Source organism: Vanellus vanellus, assembly GCF_965231255.1.
Source record: "Vanellus vanellus genome assembly, chromosome: Z".
Lineage (NCBI taxonomy): Eukaryota > Metazoa > Chordata > Aves > Charadriiformes > Charadriidae > Vanellus > Vanellus vanellus.
The window spans coordinates 34,103,621-34,120,393 of NC_138908.1; positions in this window are offsets into that span (position 1 = coordinate 34,103,621).

Genomic DNA, 16,773 nt, shown 5'->3' on the forward strand with positions numbered 1-16,773 from the left:
GCACAAACATTAATATAGGAAGTTCCATCTAATCATGAAGAGGAACCTCTTTAATTTGAGGGTGGCAGAGCACTGGCACAGGCTGCCCAGAGAGGTTGTGGAGTCTCCAACTCTGGAGACATTCAGAACTCACCTGGACACCATCCTGTGCAACCTGCTGTAGGTGATCCTGTTCTGGCAGGGGGGATTGGACTTCATGATCTCCAGAGGTCCCTTCCAAGCGTGACCGTTCTGTGATTCTCATAGCATGGACAGGGTTGAAAGACACAGAAAGGACATTTGTTTTAGTTAAACAAATCTGCCTGAGTTATATTCTAATTTAGCAAACTGATGAGGTGTTCTAAGTTAAGGAATTGATGCGAAACAGAATCTCCCTATGCTCTGCTTCCCCAAGGATTTAAAAGGAGCCTGCTGCTGTTTTTCACCTGGTTTCCACCTCCTTGTGCTGTTTCTAACATTTTTCCATGTTCATCTCTTTTCCATGCTCTTCTCTGCTTTCTCAAATCCTTTCAGTGAGATTCTTGCTGTCAGTCGTAGAAGATCATGTCTTCTTCTCAGACTCGCTTGCTGATATAACACTTTTCAGGCCCTATCACGTGTCTGATTCCACCAAGGGTTTTAAAACAAGCTAGGGTAAGAGTCAACGTTTACCTGTTGGCAGCAGTGACACTTTATGATGGACAACAAACTTCTCATTTTTTATTTGGTGATACTAAACCTTGCTAAACCTCATGGGTCATCCTCCCTAATGAAAGAAGTAAGAATTAATCTCACTGCTCAGTCTCAGCAAATAGAGGGTGGCTCTGCAAGGCTGCTGTCTGCGGAAGCTCAGAATTTGGTCAGAACTAGTGCATGGACCCCTGCTCACACCTTGCTGTGCGCAAATTAAAATAGTGAAGTGCCTGCACGCAAGGCAGTGGGTGGCACAGGTGAACTAGGCAGATATCTTTACAAAGCAGTCCCTGCCCTCTTCTGCGTCAGTCTTGCACAGTCTGTCCCAAAACGTCCTGTCTTGTTACAATATTCCCCAAACATAGATTGGAGGGGGGGTAGGGGAGAAGCTGGACATTTCTGTTAATTTTCTGGAGAAAAACAAACCAAACCAATATGAAACGAAGTAAAAAAACATATCAAAACCTTCCAATAGTAATCAAGCTGTGGTATTGCCTACCACTGTGAGAACCTTGCACAAATAGAGGCAAGGAACCAGTTAAACATTAAAGAACAAACAGTAAATGAAAAGATTTTTTTAATTTAGTATAGTCAGAATTAATCTTCATGTTTAGAAAAACATGAAAATTTCATCTTGAATAACATCAGAATTTGGTTGTGCAAATATCTATGTAATTGGTTCTTACTTCTCATAGTAAAAACAATGTTATGTAAGGGTTAATACTGTATTTTCCAGACTTGTGATAATATCAAAAATAATAATAACAATAATATCATCATCATCTTACAAATAGCTTAACAAAGCTTCTCTCCATCATCCTTGGGCTTCTGACATGATGGGATTTTAGGGCAACTGCAAATAATTCAGACTGGCAGTAGTTGTGTGTAAAAATAATCTTTAATAATACAGAATGTTTTTGACCAGCATTTCTAGATTTTTACTTTATCACTGGCCAACCCTAAACATAAGGAAACTTACACAATATGCTTTTATATCTGAAGAAGATTGTTTCACTCAGCTGCTGAGGGCACCAGGCAGGGACCTCTCAGATATATCCCAGACTTTGGTTGCTGGGGAGGTGGCAGAATGTACTGCAGAAAGTGCATGGTGATAAGGTGTCTCCAAGTAACCTTTTACCTTTGCCACTGCTGGAGACAAAATACAGGACTAGACAGTTGCTCTGATTCAGAATGCATTTTTTTGTGTAACGTATTTACTTTGTTAATACAGTAAAGGACTAAATTTGCATGAGCACTTTGAGATCCTCAGATGAAATGCTTGTTATTCTCACTGCAGCAGTCACCAGATGGTAGCATTAAAGTCTTATTCGGTATGCAAATATTTTACTATCTTTCCAAGAATATTTTTTTTTGTGCGTCGCAGGATTCTTTTGCTTTGTTTAGGTGTAAACCACAGAAAGTAGCAAAAAAGTTTTTAATACAGTGGGTTATTGGTTAAGAAGCATTAGTAGCTGGTAGAGGTTCATTAGAGAGGCACTCAGCTTTATGCACTCTGTTCCACAATTCCAAAGTATAGTACAGATAAATAAATCTTGTCATAAAACATCCGTTCTTCATACTTCTGACTTGCTTTCCTGTACAGTAGACAGAACTATGAGATCTGCTAGTGGGGCGGCAATAGAAGGTTGGGGTTTTTCTCTATGTGCTTTTTAGTCTGAGTTGGTTTCAGATTGTATTTTGTGATCTCATGTATGCAGTACCTGGGTTATTGGAGAAACTCCTTGCAGAACACTTACTGCAGTCATGTTTCTCCTTTTGCAGTGTGAGCATGTCTCTGGGGAAACAGCATAACATCAATTTCAACTTGTTGGATTCCTCAAGTTAAAGTCTTTGCACCTCCGCAAGAGAAGAGGTCAGCTCTCTGCCATTGCAGGCTCCTCAGTTATATGCTGGTATATACTGGTCTTCTCCTCCAGCCTGGATTCAAGTAAATTCTTTATCATAGGTACTTTAGCCATGCACTTTAGCCACACAGGAATTTCCTTAGTGTGCATTATTTGGACTACAGGTCCTGAATGTCAGAACAGTGCTATTTGGTATCTGCTCGTCTCCAATGGACAGACGATGCTGGAGAAGAGAAGGAATTATGTAAGCCTGTTGTGAAATTCTCTAATCAATGCAATCAATTTTTCCAAGTTCATTTTTTTGTTAAGGTTTTTGTTCTGTACTAGTTGTGACCCATTCATTGGTTTTGATGGGCTTTAAGGAAAGCTACTAAACACCCATGAATTAGCGGCATTAGTGATTTTATACATGTTAATGGACATCGCCTTTTTCCTCACAACATGGCAGTGCTGGCTGTGGATGAAAAGCATGGAGGTGCTTTGATCCAGGGAGGAGAATGTCATGAAGCCCTGTTGACTTGAAGGAGTTGCCATGGCAGTGCTGCAGTCCCAGCTATCTAGCTAGATCTATAAAGGCTGTTTCTCAGTCCTGCATGCTCTCAAGTTTTGGAAGCACACACGCTAGCCCTGGTTTCCCTAGCAAGGCTGTAAAGTGAAGGTGTATTTCTATTGATAGCCGAGTTAGCACAAAGATACGCTCTTTTTAGTTCTCAAGTCATTTATACTTATGTCAAAAGCTCAACAAACCTTTATATACCATCAGTGAAAAGACATAATCTGGAGAGGTTGCTGGGCTGTAAGGCTGCTGAGCTATTAAAAAAAAAACAACAAAACAAAACAAAACCAACCAACCAAACAAAAAAAACCCAAACAGATTTAGGCAGATAGCATCTAGACCTTTGTTCAGTCTATATTTCAGACTTTAACACGAGAGCAGCACACACAGATCAGCTAATAAGCCTCTTGTTTCCACTGAGCACTTAGTTACTGTAAAGCTTTTTTCGTTCAAATGTACACTGGAGCTGTAACACAACTGTATAAAAATGTATAAACTGAAACACACAGAGGAGACAGAAGAAGACAGAGAGGGAATGAACATATGAGGCAGCTTAAAGATCTCTGCTTTTTATATCTTGGAAATGATTATCAGTATTTTATGCACTGCATGGGGAGACACACTTTGCCCAGGCTTATATGTGTACTTTTACTGGAGTTACTTGGGATGTAAGCTGGCTGAATCTGGTTTTGCATTGCAAAATCATTTTTGCCAGGAAACACAGTACAGTTAGCAGGCCCCCCATTCCTTTTGCTTAACCATACTGATGAGTGCTCAGGATTGCTAAGGATGGCTTAGTTTAGGAAGCATTCAACTTATTTTCTTTTACAGTGAGAATGCAATTCTCTAGATAACTATCCAGATATCTTTATGTTCCTTTTAGAAGGAGGCCAGGAGAACAGCAAAGAGTACACACTACTGTAATTCTTCTCTGCAGAGGCTTTGAAGTCAAGTGTTCACACTGATTTTGGGGGTGGATACTTTTCCGTGATAATCATAGAGTCATTCCACAGCAGTTTTGAAGTCTGTTTATGACTAGATTCTGGATTTGCTATAAAGGTTTGCAAATAAGAGTGGAATAAGACAAGGTGACCTACCCCCGCCTGCTCTTTGTGAGCTAACTATTGCTGCCTCAGCAGCAGGACCATTTTTTCACTAGAGCTGAGAATGGCCAGTCTGTAAATGAAAGGATCAATAATTATCTCTTAAAATAAAACACACCTGATCTTCTATCTTTCCCCTCTCTCAGGTCTGGCCATAGTACCTGTTTCACACTCAGCCTCCCTGATGTCACCAACCCCAGCTCCTATGTCCTTCTGCTATGATGATGTCCATGCAGATGTGTTCCCAACAGTCCATAGTAGGAATGCACGGGTTCTTGTCCATATTACCTGGTGAGCTGTACACACATATATAAGGAAACTTTTTCCTACTTGAAACTTGCTGGCTATAAGCAAGAAATCTGTCCTTCCATATTTCTCAAAATTAACGTGAAATAATATGATTTCATGTGGAATTTTTCCCACCTTTGTATTCTGGGAGATTCTTTTTAAATCCCCACAAATTCAGTCACAATTCAAATTTAGAAATTCACAGTGCTCTTTATTGCCCTCACAAGGAAGTGTTCTTTTGGATTTTAGTGTAAAATTCTTAACGCAATAGATTTAGTGGTTGCCAACAAAATGCAAGCTACTCATTATTAACACAGTAATTTCAATTAAAGTAGCTGACTGCATAGGAGATCATGAAGATTTCAATAAATATAGGAAGGAAAACTAAGAAACCAGTTATATTCCTCCTCACTCCCCCATATCAAGGGGGAAAGGAGTTCACATTGGAGAGAATGTAAAAAAAAAAACACATTAATGGCTCTGCTAAATGATGTGTACACACCACACTGATATGTGTGACTCCAACTAGTTTATGTGCTGATCGTCCAGGGGACACATCAGGGTAGGACTTAATGTACATGGGGTTTTCCAGGTCCTGAGTAGGTTTCATAGGAGGTGCACAGTTTTCAGTGCTGGAGATAGTTCAAATCTTGCTCAGGATCTGTGATAACATCTTCCTCTGATGTAGATCTAATCTTACCCAGCCTAGAGCAAAAGCTAGTATGAGCAGGTGACTGGAAGTATAGCAGAACTAGTGCAGATCCTGTCCACAATTTCCTAGAAAGGAGCATAGAGCCTGGAACAGGCTGCATTTATCAAAAGCATTTACTGGTTTTGCAGGAAATCCATTGCACTTTAATTAGTGATGTGAATGTGATGTACTGTGATTGTATAATAGTATGATATAAAATTCTGGCACAAGTAAAATCTGCCTTGTGTCTTCATCTGACATAAGAGGAGGAGATCCAGATCTCTTGGGAGAAATGTTGCTATGACAATTTACACCAGCTAAAAATACACTCATGAATGCTTAAAAGCCAACCTAGTTAAAACAATATTCCCATTCCAGGATAAAACTGAATAGTTTATTGGAAGTTCAGAAACGGATAATTCTGTGGAAGATACTTAGGCCTTCAGTTACGTCTCTGCCTTCAAAAAATTTAGTCTCTGCAGTGAACAGTAAACAATTAAAAATTAAAATTGTATAGAAAATATATAGGGTTTGCATAGGTTTTCTATGGTGAATTGCATATTATTGCATTTGCATGTTTTTTTTAGCATGTGAAATGCTGTCTGCCTGCTGATCACTCCCAGAGACCAGCAATACATTGATGCTGCTCACAAAAGATGATCTTCCAGGGCTGTTGAAAGACACGATGTGACTTTCTCAAATAGACAAGCAAAGATGTGGCTGTGCAAATCATTATGTCATGTCCAAACAAGAAGTGTGCAGGAATAGTTTTCCAAATGTCTCTGTCAGTATTTTTACAGTACCATCATCTGCAGAGTGGGCTGGAGTTCTGGTTCCTAAATCATTTTTTTCGGCTGAAAACACAAATGAGGATGTGACAGGTCACACATACACCTCCTTCTTGTCACAACGTCTCTTGTACTTGCGTATCCTCTACTGATGAAGAAGGCAGAGTCGTTGCTTTGCCTTTCTGATGTAGGTAAAACCAAGTATTTTGAAAGGCTAAAAGCAATATTTACATGGCCCAAATTCTAGCTCAGACCCGTGCCTTAGCGTTTGCTTGTGGCTGGACATAGGTTTTCAGTCCTTAGATGAATCACCCTTTGAAGGCATCTGCCTATCTCTGCTGAATGCCAGGAGCCAGCAGTACAACGCCAAGCAGTGCTGCTCTAATTTGGGATCCCTAACAGTGTTTACACTGTGAGACCCTGTAACTCACTGCAGGCCCTAGCTTTCCAAAGCCTTGCTGAGAGCACATGGGACTTCCCACCATCACTTCAAAATGCAGCACAAATCCCTAAGGCTGCTTCATTGGCATTCATTCCCCTTATACCTGGGTCCTCTAGTTTTATCAGCTAAACCAAGGCCATTAAAGGCGTTCAAGTCTCAAGGGTTGCAGGAGAAAGGCTTCAGTTATATGCAGGTCCCAGGCCCTAGCACGTGGCCTGACGGAGATGCTTCTGTTACAGGCTTCTAAATCAGATAATCAAGACAGAGAAATCCTGTAATATGCTCAGGGAGTTTTACTGAAGCTTTTTACCATTTTTGCACATTCTCTGAAATTCACATCATGAGATGCAATAACTGGAAGAAATGAAACATTTCGTTATTCTAGTGTTTGGGAGAAAGCATATGCTAAAGAAAATGGAGAAATACAGGTGAGAACTGAAAAGAAGTGAGTTAAACTTGAAAGGCCCAATTGTTCTACTCACTGGCTGAACTGCTAGTCAGAATTTCCTGGACTTCATCTATAGGAGGACAGCGCAGATGATTATAATATTAATAAAGTTAGAAAGATCCATGAAGCACTGTAACCAGAGTAGTCCCTTTATTTTTATCCAGGTCAACAGTCAGATGTTTGACTTTGACTTCCTTTTCTTCTGTCTCAGACTAGGGTGCATAAAACTCCATTTTTGGTAACCTGCTTTTACTTAATGCATCCAGCCTTTCAAATTATTGCATGGGTTTAAAAATTTGGCAGAAGCAAAATTCTTTTCCTTGAAATACTGTGTATTTATCAGCAAACAATTTGAAAATAAGTTGACACTCCTTGCACTTCTGTTTCATTTAATGCGTCCAAAGAATGAAATCTAATTGTGTGTAATTTTTATAGTCGTCTTGATTTTATCTAAAAATCAACAAATCACTCAGGAAAATGAAACCCTTGGTGTTTTCCTTGCTTTCTTTTTTAAGAGGTATGTAATCAATTCTATAAAAGTTGATAACTTCTTCATTTTCTTTCAGCTTGAATTTTCCTATGCATTTATTACTGAGGGAACTGCTATCCTTTATTGTGGGTTAAAACCCACCCTGGTACATTATTTTGTTCTTACCCATTATTTTTCTTCATGTGTTGTAAGGTCTACAAGCACTTGTCATGGCTGCCCCACTGGGGCAGAGCTCTGGTTATGCATACATGTGTGTCTGCTGCTGAGGTCACGTATGGTTTTGCAGAGGTAGCATTGCAGTCCTGAGTCCCCAGGTCTTGTGTGCTGTTGACTTAGAGACTTGCTGAGAGACTTAGATAGATTGGATCATTGGGCCAACATCACTGGTATGAGGTTCAACAAGGGCAAGTGCCAGGTCCTGCACTTGGGCCACAATAACCCCATGCAGCGCTACAGGCTTGGGGAGGTGTGGCTGGAAAGCTGCCTGGCAGAAAGAGACCTGGGGGTGCTAATTGACAAGCGGCTGAATATGAGCCGGCAGTGTGCCCAGGTGGCCAAGAAAGCCAACGGCATCCTGGCCTGTATTAGAAATAGCGTGGCCAGCAGAAGTAGGGAGGTGATTGGGCCCCTGTACTAAGCACTGGTGAGGCCACACCTCGAGTATTGTGTCCAGTTTTGGGCGCCTCAATACAAGAGAGATATCAAGGTGCTGGAGCAAGTGCAGAGGAGGGCAACAAAGCTGATGAAAGGCCTAGCAAACAAATCATATGAAGAGTGGTTAAAGGAGCTGGGACTGTTTAGTTTGAGGAGGAGGAGGCTGAGAGGAGACCTCATCACTCTCTACAACTATTTGAAAGGACACTGTAGAGAGGTTGGTGCTGGTCTCTTCTCACAGGTAATTAATGACAGAATAAGAGGGAATGGCTTCAAGCTCCAACAGGGTAGATTTAGACTGACTATTAGGAAAGAATTTTTCACAGAAGGAATGGTCGGACATTGGAATAGACTGCCCAGGGAGGTGGTTGAGTCACCATCCCTGGATGTGTTTAAGAGACGTTTAGATGTGGTGTTGGGGGAAATGGTGTAGGGGAGAACTTTGTAGAGTAGGGTAGATGGTTGGACTCGATGATCCCAAGGGTCTCTTCCAACCTAGACAATTCTATGATTCTATGATTCTATGACTTAGCCTGAACTTTTCACACACCCTTCATGCACATTGCGAAGTCCCTGATGTGTTTTTATGTAGTTCATGGTCCTGTATGTAGACCTTTTCTTTACACTCACTCACCTGGCAGGGTTTATCGTTCCCTAAGGATAAATTGCAAAAGGGTTAAGTGCTGTCAGCATGTGGATCATCTAGTGGCCAAGCTGAAGGATGGGTGTTTTAGCACCATTTGGAACATAATCCTAACCTGGTAGTTTCTGCAAAATGGGATCAAAGTAATATGTAATGTTCCAGGTCTGCAAAAAACCAAGGGAGACTGGAGGAGAGGAAAATAAGATAAATTAATTCACAAGGCTAGACACTTTTATTTGAAATACACAACAAAGCACTGGATAAGGCCTGTCACCATGACAAAATCAATTATCTTTACTCCCTGTTGGGGTGGCTGGATGAGGACACACCAGTGTAGGCACAATGCAACCTTCTGTCATTGCAACCCATTTGATTTCCACCTCTGATCACTACCCTCTATGCCCACTACCACTTTAAGAAGGTAGTAATACATCTTAAGTCTAAATGCCTATATACAGGTCTTTGTGAGCAAGATGAAAAAATTTTAAAGAAATCCAACTGGAACTGGAATTTTCTTTCCCAACACAGAAAAGGCTGTCCCTTGCTGTGACAAAGGCAATCAAATCCCTATTACTAGGAATACCTAAAATGTTCATGTGCTTATATTAAGGCCTTTGATGTGGTAAACCAAAATGGCAATGGGTTTGAGTGTACATCTTCGTGTCTGTGTTTTTTATGAGTGTCATGTATGGGTACAGCGAGCAAAGTTTGTAAAGAAATAAGGCCAAATTTTGAATTTATAAAATAAAGGAGGGAACACTGAGTTACTTATAGCACTCTGAGGCTGTCACATGCTGGTGCTTCAGAATTCTGTATTGAGGAGGTTTGTCACAAGTGTCCTTGAATACTTGAATTACAAAGATTTTCTTTTATATTGGGATTCCTAATAGTGGGAGTTGCATATCAGTCAGCCTGGAAAACAGGCTAAATATAAGCATACCTTTTGAATGCTTGAATTGCAGCTATTGTCTCAGGAAGCCAACTACTTGGTGTTGGCTGTACCTCAAAGAGGCATAGGGAAGTGTAACTCTTCCCCTCTCCTTTTCCTGATGGAAGGAAATGAAAGGCCCAGGGTAATGTGCTGTGCTGTTACAAGGGCACTGGTAGCACTAGGATCTGTCAAAAAATGGGAAACCTTGAAATTCTGTATGAACCTCCCAGCTACTTTCACATCTTCAGCACACTGTTGTCTTTGACTTAATATTGCCTTTTAAAGTAGCAGAAAGAAATAACTGTAAATTACTTCAAAAAGAATGCTTATAGTATTGTATGCGTTTGCTTTTTTTCTGCATTGTATTGATGTTCTGAGGTAAGGAGCTAGCTACCAGCATCATAGCCATGACATACCATGTCATTCCTCAAAGGAGGGGCTTGTGGTTGAGAAAATGTACTCAACATAAGTATGAATAAAATGCAGTGCAGTCCCATTAAAACTGGAGTCCACCAGCATCAGACTAGGAGAACAATACCTTAAATATTATAATCTCAAAAGTTAAGAACCAGCATCAATGGTATGGGGACCAAGGGCAGAGAACTGTGTCCCAAAAGTATTTTGCTTGCAGGACAGATTTCTTTTTCACTTCAAGTTTTTAAACTTACCCTTATTTCTAAACAGGCTAAGGTGTCACAGCTCAGGTAGGGTGTTTCTGGTAGGCCTACCGGCCCTTGTCTTGGTGTCATTACCTCAAGATGTATTTTTGCATTGCTTTGCATTGATTGTCTGTCCTGTTGTGTCTGATGGTGGAAGCCATGCCTGGAACTGCCAGTGCTAATGCAGACTTCAAGAAAGGCCTCCCCTACATAGTGTGCAGCAGTATAGTTGCAATTCCAGCCTGTCTGGGTGCCTGGGATAAACCTGCAGGTAGGGGAAATGACACTGTGGCATTGAGAAAGTTGGGGTAAGTTTTGTTATATATGCTTTTGAAGGCAAGCATAGAATTGCATCTCTCTATACCAGGGAAAGGTAATGAGGCAGAGAGCAAAATGAGAAACCTTGCAACAGCAGGATAAGAGTGTCAAAAGTAGTTAGGGAGTGGAGGAGTGGGAAGAAGCAATAACCCTTTTGACTTACGCACACAAGAAATTAGCAGCCTGGGAACACCAACTGTTGCCTTCCCTGAAAAGAAAAAAGGAGATGTATTTTTGCATTGCCTTGAAGTATGCCAGGCAGAGCACCAAGGTCAGTCATGACTAACTTAATGATTGGGGCTGTGGAGGGGACAGGAAGTTACAGCTCCGTTCCCACCATGCCTGCAGACTTTGTAGACAGGCAGTTTCTCTCTGCCTCAGTTTCTGTGGGAGAAACTCAAGTGCCTTGTCCTAAAGGAGTGTTGTGAAGACAGAGTGTTGCAAAGAAAGGATCCAGGTCAGTTTCCTCACAAACAGATAGCCCTTAGCTCCCAGTGCTGTGCTTAGGGGTTTGTAGCTGATGGTGTTAGGATGGATGCATGTAAACCTCTCTACTCAGGTCCTAGTACAGGGCTGGGGGGAGCAGAAGGTGAGGTTTTACCTCCGTTTTCGAACACTGGGCTGGATCTTCTTGGAATTGGTTATTGCCTTGCTGAATTACTGGTAGAAAGATAGATGCTTCTGAGTTAAAGAAGTGGACCTGTTTTTGCCACAGGGAGTTACAATGTTGTACTGCTTATGTGTTTGTTATGTGTTGCAGGACAGCATTAATCATATCATAGAATCATAGGGTATCAGGTTGGAAGGGACCTCAAGGATCATCTGGTCTAACCTTTCTTAGTTAAAGCATGGTCTAGACAAGATGGCCCAGCACCTGTCCAGCTGAATCTTAGAAGTGCCCAATGTTGGGGAATCCACCGCTTTCCTGGCGAGATTATTCCAATGGCTGATTGTTCTCACTGTGGAAATTTTTGCTCTTGTTTTCAATCATAATCTCCCCAGGAGTAACTTCTACCCATTACCCCTTGTCTTTTCCATGTGACTCCTTTTAAAAAGGGAGCCTCCATCTCTTTGTAGTCACCCTTTAAATACGTGAATGTGGTGATAAGGTCTCCCCTAAGCCTTCTTTTCTCAAGGCTGAACAAACCAAATTCTCTCAGCCTTTCCTCATAGGGTGGCTTCCTGGTCCTTTGATCAGCTTTGTGGCCCTTCTGTAGACCCTCTTCAGCCTATCCACATCTTCTTTGCATAGCAGTGACCAAAACAGAACATGGTATTCCAGGTGTGGCCTGACAAGCACTGAGTAGAGTGGGACAGTTACTTCTTTGTCTCTGCTGGTGATGCCCTTGTTGGTGCAACCCAGCATCCTGTTGGCTTTCTTTGCCACAGCAGCACACTGTTCATTCATATTAAGCTTGTTGTCAACCAGGACCCCCAGGTCCCTTTCCACAAAGCTGCTCTCCAGCCGGGTAGATCCCAGCCTGTACTGCACTCCTGGATTATGTTTTCCCAGGTGTAAGACCTTATATTTGTCTTTGTTGAATTTAAATCATGAGCTGTTTTCAGCTTTTCCATGTAGATTTCTAAATGGATACATCTCCATATTTTTTGTTCTGTTTCTAGAACTGCTATAATCTGCCACCTGGTGTAGATCATGAAAAATCAACTTTTAAACATTTCCTGTTCAGAAAGTGATGTTGATTTATAAAGTCAGAAAGCAAATTTTGGCTTCATTACATATTTTAAAATTAGGATCCATTGCCTTGATTTGCTTCTGACACATGCTGAGAATCACTTCAACTTTCTTGTTATTTCACTGTTTAATAGAGAGATATACATTAATTGCTGCCCGTTAATTATTTTCTTTTAGAGTAAAACAGATTTAATAATGCATCTGACTAAAACAGATAGCCTTTGCCACAGGTTGGTCAGTACTTCTGAAATAAGTATTTTAAATGAAAAAACCCAAAGGATTTGGAGATGATCCTCACATGCCTTACGGTGTTGTTCTGCAGCAGTTCTCACATCTCTCACTGACGTTTTGCGGCATTGCTATAAACAACAATGGATCTCTTAATTTCAGAGTTGTCGAGAGAGTTTCCATTTTCTACATTAAGTTCCTTTTTCTTCTCCCTCCATTCACACCAAGAAGAGCAGGACTGGCTCTGATCCGGCAAATGCGTGGGCATAGACTGCTTCTTTCAGGTAGAACTGGTGGCCTCGAGGTGACAAGGGCTGTCAGTACAGCTGTTTGGGAAGGAAGGCTTATGCAGGGCATAGGGCTGACCTAACCTGAGGCTGACTCAGTCCTTTAGTGCCCTGCTCTTGGACAGGTTGCACAGGTGCCAATCCTTAGTGTTACAAGAGCATCTGTCTTTGTCTGAAATAAACGGGAGTTTATCCCAATGAGAGTTGCATGCCTAAATCCTTTTTGAGGACCTAATTCCTATACTGATGACTCTTCCATTAGTTAGGTGAACTATTCTGCCCTTTCTCCATGTGTTGTTGTGAGATAGATGTGTGAAAATTTGTGAGGAGAGTTGGTACAAAAATAGGATGAGAGGCCTAATGCACAACCATTTCAACAGAGTGTTATTGTTCTTACTGTATCTGAAGATGAATAATCACATAATAAAGTATGTTAACATGGAAAGACCGAAACTGTAGTCATGGCAGATGTGTACAGTCTTATTACCCTTTTTTCTTAGATAAAGCTATAACAGTTCTCTGAAACAGTCCCTAGAGCTTCAGTTTGATTAGGTTTATGTTTTTACATGTGTTTTTTATTTCTAAGAAGGCTGAAAATTAAGAACTCTGGTGTTTCTTATCATTACCGTAGCTTTTTTTTCCTGCCTTTTACAACAGAGTTTGTTGCAGTCCCTGTGATGACCTCCATAGTAATGCAGGTCAAACACCTCCACCACAATTACTCAGTACATGCAAATCACCCCTATGGTGAATTAAATCATTACTGTGTGTAGTTGTCAGTCTTGCAGTTGTTACAGCTCTCACACCCTGCTGCTGAAGACAAGAGAAGAGTCTGACAAAGTGGTGTTCATTTATCATTAAGTACCACTGTAGTACTTACTAGTACTCTCCTTGATAGTTATAAGTGCTTTCCTTCAATAAATACCTGTGGAAGATAGATTTGTCAGTGAAGATTGGCCATTAGCTGACATGGCTTGCTGGCTAATATTGTAGGACAGTATGGGGGATGTTTCCAGTGTGGTCTCTGATGTGTGTTCAGCATCTCCTCTTATTCACCAGATCAGTGTAAACTCCATATCTAGCAGGCTGATTACCTAGTCACGATGGGGAAAATATTCAGAACATTGACTTCTTTTTATCCTACCTTTGTTCCATGAAAGTGGCAAGTGGGAAATGTGCTAAAAAAACACCCAAAACACAAGTTGACACCAAGTTTATAAAATAAAATCAAGTAACAGAATTTTCTTGAAATTTTGACAAGTCTGCCAGCCTTGTCTAAAACTGTCAGTTTCTTACAGTCTTCTCCAGTAATGATACTAGATGAATAGAATGAGAATAAATCACAGAGCTGTAGCAATCCAACCAGAGCTTACTCAGCAGTGAATTTTGATTGTTGCTTTAGTAATCAAGGTTTGACTGTCAAAAGCCTTTTCTCTCTTTTTTCATAGCTTGTGAGTGTTCAGCTGACTGAAGATAACTGAAGCTAGTCATGGAGCATTCTCCCCAAAAAGTCATGCTCCAACACCTTGATGTGCTGAATGTCAAGTAGCACTATTATCTGTGAGAATAAAATACCTGGAAAAATAATCTTTAAAAATTGATCAATACTTTTACCTTTATTGTTAAAAAGACGGGTGTGATGTAAAGCATCTGACTTGAGTCAGCATGTCAGCAGTAAGCTATTTGCTTCCACGTTAGAATTGCTGGGGGAACATTAGCTCTCTTTGTCATGGATGAGGTCAGACTAGCTGATTCTCAGCAGTCCAAGTATATATCAGACCAGCCAAATGGAAACACTGGTTTTGCTGCTGGCAAAGATTCATTTTTTGAAACAGATTTGATTATCCCTCTTGTTACTTAGCTACATCCATGTGTTTTATCATGATTGCTATGATAGCCTTCCAGCAATAGTAGTGTTGGCTCATGTTTCTCTCACTAGAAATCTTCCTTTCTTCCTTTGGGAAGGTGTATTTGGTTTGGTACCCTCTTCTCCCTTGCTTCTGGCCCTTCATTTAATACTTTATGCTGAAAATGCTTTTAAAAAAAAATTAGTGGTTTAGAAGAAAGTTGGGAAACAGGAAACATTAGAGGCCACAAATACGTCTAAAGGAGAGGAAATTGGCAGATAGATAGGTTTATGACCTGAAAAAAAAAAGAGCAGTAGTGCCTCCTGGGGCATTTTGGGAAAGGCAGCTGAATTCTTTTGGGTGTTTTTATTGTAACCAAGTAACTCTGCACTAGAAGAAGTCATGCATATGGAAGTCCTACTGAGGACTTTCAAAAGTGACCACACCATTTGGGTACTCCGTTTGAGGTGTGTTGAAAGCACCTAAATGAAGGCACCCAGTGTTTCTGGTCACTCTTCAAAGCCTTATCTCACCAGTTTGCATTTCTCAGCTGGCTTCCCTGAACAACTCAGAGTTGCAGTGATTTAAGTAAGATTGATTCAATAAAGCTTCAAGCCCAATTCTGAGCTTAATTGGGGAAGCTGGTCTCAAACGTTGAGTCTTACAATAGCCCCAGCAAGCTTTTTTGCATTGGTATCTCCTCAGACACATGAATACTCACCTCAGCTGATGACTTGGTGTTCACATGGGTACAGATGCCTGTCCTATGGATCAGTTGCAGATTTCGGTCCTGCTAACATTTAACATTTAAAGAGTACTGAAGGGGGCAGATATCTCCTCTTAGATTCTGACCATAGAGAAGTATGCGGAAAATAGACTGCATTTGGAATCCAGGATGAGAGCTAGAGCCATTGAATAGGGTGTTACTGAAGGATGCAATGCTGTGGGTAGTCTCCTGTTTGTAGGACATATGCTTTTAACTGTCACCGGTTACATCAAATCAAAGCAGCCTCCACGTTGCCTTGTAGTCATATAAGCAGCCATGAGGCCTCTCACTGACAGGTCTCTTAACATATACCTAAGCAGGTAACATTTCACAAACCCGTTTCTAGTGCTGCCAGTGTCTAAAGTGGAAAAACAGCCTAAGACAAACACAGTCATTCAGAAAACTGAATCAAGTCTAGGTCCTGTAGCTCACAAGGCTTGAGTAAATACATCCCAATACCTACCATTTACGGTCCAGGAATTATTCACAATTTTTACTCTATGTTGTGTAAAGTTTCAGAAGTCAAGGGGAAGGGGGGACAGGGCAGGAACTTTACAATATTTAAACAGAAAAAAATAGGAACCCCTTTTTGCAGGATTTTAATATTTCATCACTATCCAGCCAGCTGCTACAGTAACTTGAGGTCAAGTTTTCACATTTTTTCTCCAGAAAATGAGGAGGGATATTGGAAAATCTGTGAGCTTATTTAGTAAGATGTTCTTCATTTTCTAGCTAGTGTGTAGATTTTTAGCTCAAGTATAATTTCAAATGTGTATGGGCCAGTTTAATACTTGAATTTTCTCCTGCCTGCTCTTCTCTCCCCGTTCGAGGTATTCCTTCATAGCATGATTTTCCTGTTTCAGAGAGAAGCCTTACTTCATGTACTCCATATCCATGACACCCATCCCAGGACCATGCAAGTTGTACTTGTTTTATTGATTAACATATTTTTAGTAAGATGCTTTGAAGATGGTAAGCACCCTCAAAGTGCTAATATAATTATCACCTTTTCTACCAAGTATATTCCTAGGTGAAAATGTAATATGGGTATGATGAATCCAAGATGGTAACAGGCAGGAGTCTCATAACATGTTAGTGGATTGGAAATCACAAGTTACAAAAGCATCATTAGTTTACAGTTTAAAACATAGCTTATAGAGTCAAGTGCACTAATAAAAATGCAAATATGAAAGTACTCTGATGAAGTTATGGAAATAATGTGTATGCATATGCATGTATAACAGCATACTGCACGATATGGCAAAAAGGGGAGACTGGGTTACGTTACCATCTTTTTGCAACACAATATTTTAAAGGATCCCTATACCTGAAAGCACTGCTTCCACCTCTCCCTCTTGCCTTCAGTCACTTTTTTCCCCTGCATTGTTGTCTGTGCAGTGCTCC